Source organism: Rattus norvegicus, chromosome 8 (assembly GCF_021556685.1).
Source record: "Rattus norvegicus strain SHRSP/BbbUtx chromosome 8, alternate assembly SHRSP_T2T, whole genome shotgun sequence".
Classification (NCBI taxonomy): domain Eukaryota; kingdom Metazoa; phylum Chordata; class Mammalia; order Rodentia; family Muridae; genus Rattus; species Rattus norvegicus.
The window spans coordinates 25,873,421-25,879,420 of NC_141541.1; the positions used below are offsets into that span (position 1 = coordinate 25,873,421).

At 48.6% G+C, this 6,000-nt stretch overlaps 1 long non-coding RNA gene across 3 annotated transcripts; it reads right to left on the bottom strand.

Moving 5' to 3' along the window:
- Nucleotides 1-167: 167 nt before the first annotated feature.
- On the bottom strand, nucleotides 168-5,629 carry LOC148003980 (uncharacterized). Of its 3 annotated transcripts, none has more exons than XR_015627545.1 (3): nucleotides 5,435-5,580; nucleotides 3,898-4,126; nucleotides 168-721 (listed from the first exon to the last, which is right to left on the bottom strand). It is a non-coding gene; the product is annotated as an uncharacterized LOC148003980 (long non-coding RNA). The 3 variants fall into 3 exon arrangements; XR_015627544.1 differs by lacking the exon at nucleotides 168-721 and adding an exon at nucleotides 3,058-3,766 and having other exon boundaries at nucleotides 5,506-5,629; XR_015627543.1 differs by lacking the exon at nucleotides 168-721 and adding an exon at nucleotides 3,090-3,766.
- Between the last annotated feature and the right edge of the window lie 371 nt (nucleotides 5,630-6,000).

The following is a 6,000-nucleotide window of genomic DNA, read 5'->3' on the forward strand; positions in this document are numbered from 1 at the left end:
GTGCCTGGCTTTCTCATCTTATTTTTGGGGCATGGTCTCATTGTTTACCCCTGACTTGCCTGGGACCCACTGTAATTATAAGGCTGGCCTTGAATTTACAGAGATCCACTTGCCTCTGCCTCCTGAGTACTGAGATTAAGGAGACGCACCACTACCCACAGCTTTAATTTTTTTTTTAAAGATTTATTTTCACTTTATTCAGACACACCAGAAGAAGGCATCGGATCCCACTACAGATGGTTGTGAGCCACCATGTGGTTGCTGGGAATTGAACTCAGGACCTCTGGAAGAGCAGTCAGTGCTCTTAACAGCTGAGCCATCTCACCAGCTTTAATTTTTATAAGTCCATTTACTTAATCCTTGTGTATGCGTGGGTGGGGGTGGAGTGTGTATGAACACCAGAGGCAAATTTGCAGAATTTAGTTCTCTCCTTCCACTGTGGGGATCTATCCTGGAGATCAAACTTAGGTTGTCAGGTGTGGCTGCAAGCACCTTCACCTGCTGAGTCATCTTGGTGACCCACAAACTGTAGAGGTCTCTGCAAACAACAGGGCTGGCAGAGTAACGAGCCATGATCTGCACGAGGCAAGACGGAAACCCAGTTCAGCGTGACTCAGGAGCTGGTCTTGGTTCAAACTTCCAGAGTCTGACAGCAGGCAGTTTATTTTAGGCATATTTAAGTACAGTACAATATGGAAATGTTATCTGGTATAACAAAATCCTGTGGGGACAAGGAGATATAATGACATTGAAATTCTTATCGAAGTACTTGTCACGTCTTCGTGAAGATAGGTTCTAAGGATAGAACCTATGTTCTATGCATGTGTTATGACAAGGGCCTGGGGGCTGTGATCCCTGACACACCGATATTGAAAAGGTCCTCTGAGTCTGAGCTATTAGCCTCCTGTGGTCCTGGCTGTGGGAGCTTAGGAGGACTCTGTGTGGCCTGGCCCTACAGATGGCACAAGGACCACCGGGTTGTTAGCCATCTCCATTCCCAGGGCTGGGCAGAAAACAGGGTATACATCTTTTTCTTTGAAAATACAAAGCTTGTGTTTAGCCTTCCTGGTTTTCCCAGTGCTGTGTGTGAGCACAGGGACCTCTGTGCCCCCAAACAACAAATGAAGTCGCTAAAGCAAGACACCAACATGAGGGGCAGAGGAAGACTTCAGCTGTTAAAACCAGACATTTGGGGACTGGGCGTGGAGTTCAGTGATAGAGTAGGGGGTCCATTCCCAGTCCTGAAAACAGAACCACTCCTCAAGCGGGGATGGCTCAGTCTATTAAGCACTTGCCATCCAAGTTCCCAGAGTCCATGTAAAACTCACACAGGCCTGTGTGGCCCCTGCAACGTCTGAGGATAGGAAGCTTCTCAGAAAGTGTTTCGAGGGTCTAGGAAGGTGTTTCGAGGTTGGTAAATGCAAATTATGAAGGCTTTATCTTTTTTGTAAACCTAAAAAGATTCTGGTAAGCTTCAGGGAATCCACTCAAATCCACTTCCCACAGGTCAAATGGACTCCAGATGAGTACTGTCAATCAACAGCGGCCTGTTTCCCTCCGCACTAGCCTAATCCGGAGGGAGGGATCTATTTCCTGTCCTGAGAGCCTCCCACCCCTCCTCCAACTAACAAGACTATGGCCTTAAAAGCTTCAAATATACTCCTAAAAAAAAGTTCTTTGGGCTGAAGAGATGGCTTAGCAGTTAAGAACATTGGCTACTCTTCAAAAGGTCCTGAGTTTAAGTCCCAGCAAGCACATCATGACTCACAACCATCTGTAATGAGATCCAATGCCCTCTTGTGTCTGAAGACAGTGACAGCGTACTTATATATAATAAATAATAAATCTTTAAAAGAGAAAAGAAAAAAATTTTTTCTCACGAAACTCGGCAAAACAGTTACCCACAGGAGCTCCTGGCCAGCCTCATGTACTGCTTCAACTGGGTCTGCAAACTGGGCCTGCACACTCCTACCCACAGATGCTCACACAACGTGGACAGCAGGGAAACAACCAGCTCTTCCTCGACTTGGCCAACATTCCAGCCTTTTGCCCTCCCCCATAATGATACCGCCGTGGTAACAGGAAGCAGCCATCGATGATAAGACGACTCATTCATTCATTATCAACAAAAGACTAGGATGTTTGGTCTCAGACAAGGGACTGAGGTGCATATTTTACACACCAAAGCAGAGCTGGCCTCCAGGTTCTCCCAGCATCCCTCAGTCCCTACCTGGCATACCCTGCCCCCAATCTTGAACTTTTCAGCCCAGGGATTGGGCTGCCCTTCCCCCAGAGGGTCTCTCCTATATAATCCAGACTTTGTGCTCTTCCAGCCCGCTCCTTTTCTCTTTCTTTCTCTGTCCTCTCTCTGCATGAGCTTGCTTTCTTTTTCCCCTCCTCCATTTCTCTTCCCTGGGTGACTTCCTCACCTGCCCTACAGCAGCTTCCCAATAAACCTGCATTTAATATATTTAATCTTGAAATGAGCTTGAAATGGCCCATTTCACCAGGGGAGAAATAACTTATTACCCCCTGGAAAACTAATATTGCAGCTGCTGCCCAAGAATTCTGTTGCAATGCTGTTTGTCTGTCAGTCTGTCTCTCACACAGGCCAGGTTTGAGCTGTGGGTCAGTGCTCTAGCCGTCCATCCCTATAAATTCAGGATCTCTCCACCCTGAAACCCTTGGCCACATCCTGGCAGCACAGGCTAGACCCTCATACAATGTTGAGCTGCCTCCATTCACTGTAAATGGTGACGCTATTGGCCATCTGGGAGGCCCCGGAGCACCAGAGCACAGGATTGACTGTTGCTCGTCACAGGGTGCAGGTAGAAAGCTGCCCAACCCAGGGCTAATGGGCTTCTATGATAGGGATGTGTTGTGCCCAAGGTGAGGGGCTGAGTGTCTGACAGTCCACACTGCTGTTCACCGAGAGTGACCCTACCACAGGAACCACAGGATGCTGACGCTGCGACCAGAGCCTTCTGCCCCTTTTGGAGAAAAAGAAGTTCTGTGGTGTTCTGGTGCCCAGGACCCAACCACAGGAGGCCTTACCTAGTAATAGGACTTTTTTTTTTTTAATTTATTTTATGTATGTGAGTACACTGTCCCTCAGATCCCATTACAGATGGTTGTGAGCCACCACGTGGTTGCTGGAAATTGAACTCAGGACCTGAGCCATCTCTCCAGCCCCTAGTATAGGATTTAAGGGTTCCTGCTCTGTATAGTGGACTCGGCTCAGTGGGAGAGATCTGTAAGGGGCTGGGGGCAGCTCAGGAGGCAGACACAGACGCAGCCTCTGAGAAAAGGTAAGTCAGCTGCCTCTGTGTCCTGTACCTTTAATCTTAGCACTTGGGGGGCAAGTTCTCTGTGCGTCTGAGGCCTGTGTGGTCCACACAGAGCCAGGGCTGTAGAGTAAGACCATGTTTCAAAAATAACATGAGAGGGAGTGAGGTGGGGAAGACTTGACCGGGAGGAGTTCTGGAAGAGGAGGGGAAGCACGGAGGGCAGGTTTTGAAGACTAAGCAGGAGATAGCCGAGTGAGCAGAAGTATGATTCTGGCTGAGGGAAGATGCACAGTAGATATTGGGAGTACAGAGGCATTAGGAGGAAGGTGAGTTACAGATGCCACAAAGAGGGCGGGGCTAAGGAGCTCGAACTTTCTCCTGCAGAGCCTCGGTCAGATCTGAACTGAAGACTTCTTCGGTGCGTGGCCAGAGTGCAGGATGTGGGAGGCTCTGCCATCTCCAACCCCAGAGCCCCAGTCCTGCCCAAGGAGAGCAATCTTCTTTTGTTTTCTTTTTTCGGAGCTGGGGACCGAACCCAGGGCCTTGCGCTTGCTAGGCAGGTGCTCTACCGCTGAGCGAAATCCCCAACCCCCAAGGAGAGCAATCTTACCTGACAACAGACAGCAGACCAGCAAGGAGGGATGTCATGGTAGCTACGCTGTGGGAGGAAGGTTGGCAGCAGGGACAGCAAGGAGGCAGGAGACAGAAGCATGTGGTTCATATTTCACAGGTCCAGGGTTGATAGGAGGCCTTAGGATTAGGACCAGGGATACCGAGATCCAGAAGCTGGAGAGGAGTCTCGCTGTACAGCTGTGTCTCAAATGTGCCCACCCGAAATCCTGACAGAATAGGCAGATAACTTGGTTGTTAGTATTGAGACAGCTTGGAGGTGGGAAGGAGCCTGCATTCTCTAGAGTGTGCATGTGTGTGTGTGTGTGTGTGTGTGTGTGTGTGTGTGTGTGTTATACATTTTCCAGCTCAGCTTAGGTACTAATGGTCCAGACAGGAAGTTAACAAGAAGACTTCAGCAGTGCATAGACCTCAGTGCACAGGGTCCATACTTTTTTTCTTTTAGTTTTGAACCTACAATGTAGAAAAGGCTGGTCTCAAACTTGGAGCCATCTTTCTGCCTCTGTTTCCTGGGTGCTGGATTTAGGCTGGTATCACTATGCGTGGGTTCTTTCTTGTCGCTTTTTTTTTTTAAATTCAAGTAACCCATGCTGACCTCAAAATCATTATGTAATCAGAAACAGATTTTGAATTTCTGATCGTCCTGCTCTCAACTCCCCGGTTCTGGCAGCATGAGTGCATACCACCATACATGGCTTACGGGTGCTGGGCGATCTAACTGTCAGCCAGCCTGGGAACCTGAGTTCAACCCATAGTACCACAAGCACTAGGACTAAAGGTGTGCACCACCATGCCCAGAAAGATAGCGCCTCTTAGTCACTGCTGTGTCCACTGGCTCAGACCACGGAGCTTCTGTGTAAGCAGACCTAGTAAACACTGTACTATAAAACCCAGTTGGGCCCGTCTCAATAGTACTTTAAAAAAATTAAGGTCACTAGACACAAATGTAGCCTGGGCTACATGAGACCCTTTGTGGAAGACAAAAGCAAAGAGAAACCCTGGAGTCCTTGGAGGCTGCAGAGGCAGCTTGGTAGCATGGTCCTTACCTGTCCTGTAAGGCACTGCACAACAAGGGACTGTACTTGGTGTCAGATCTGGACAACTGCCTACATCACTAATAAAAACCATGAGGCAGGTGTAGTGATACATATATGCAATCCCAGAATTTGGAAGGCAGAGTTAGGAGGGCTGGGATTGTAAGTTCTAGGGTAGCCCTGGCTACAAAGATACAACCTGCTTCAAAAGAGAAAAACAAAAAGAAAAAAGAGAACTGAAAGCAGGGAGGCAGGAGATAGCCCCTAGCCGGCTAGTGGGCTCTGAGAACACAGCACTGAGCAAGAGCCGCCATCTTAGGCCAGGTGGGATAACACACATTTTTACTCCCAGTGCTGGGGAAGCAGCGGCAGCTGCATCTCTTTGAGTTCGGGACAGCCTGGTCTGCATAACACATGTGAGTTCCAAGATAATCAGAGCTACACAGAGGGACCTTATCATAAAGAAAAGAAACTCTGCCCTACCTTCAACAAGCCACAGTTAGGACCCCCAACACCATCATAGAAACACGGGCAGCACACACACATACACATACAGTGGACTGGAAAGCTGGCTCTGCAGTCGACAGCACAGACTGTTCTCCTCAAGGATGAAGTTAAAGGGCCAGCACCTGCAAGAATGGACGGCAGGTCACGGCTGTCTCTAACTCAGTTTCTCTCAGGCGCAGGGTACATGTGTGGGACACCGGTATGCAGGCAAAACACTCATGCACAAAAATAAATAAAACTTTAAAGGCTTTGTAAAGGAAAACCAAACAAATCTTGGGTGCTTCCTGTGGAAAGAACCATCTAGAAATAAGTGAATCAGGCAGGGAATGTTCGGTCATGGTTGGTGGACGGAAGAATGCAGTTTAACTCTGACACAGAGCTGGCCTGTAGTAAAGTTGGCTACACACCCTGGTTTCAGCAACAAATATGTCACAATGGAAAAAAAAGAAACCAGTGGAGCCAAGAATTGGCAAGCTTTCAGATGGCAAGGAGAGTAGCTCTGTGGCCCGAGCATGCCCCAGGCCCGTGGAAGACCCCTGCCA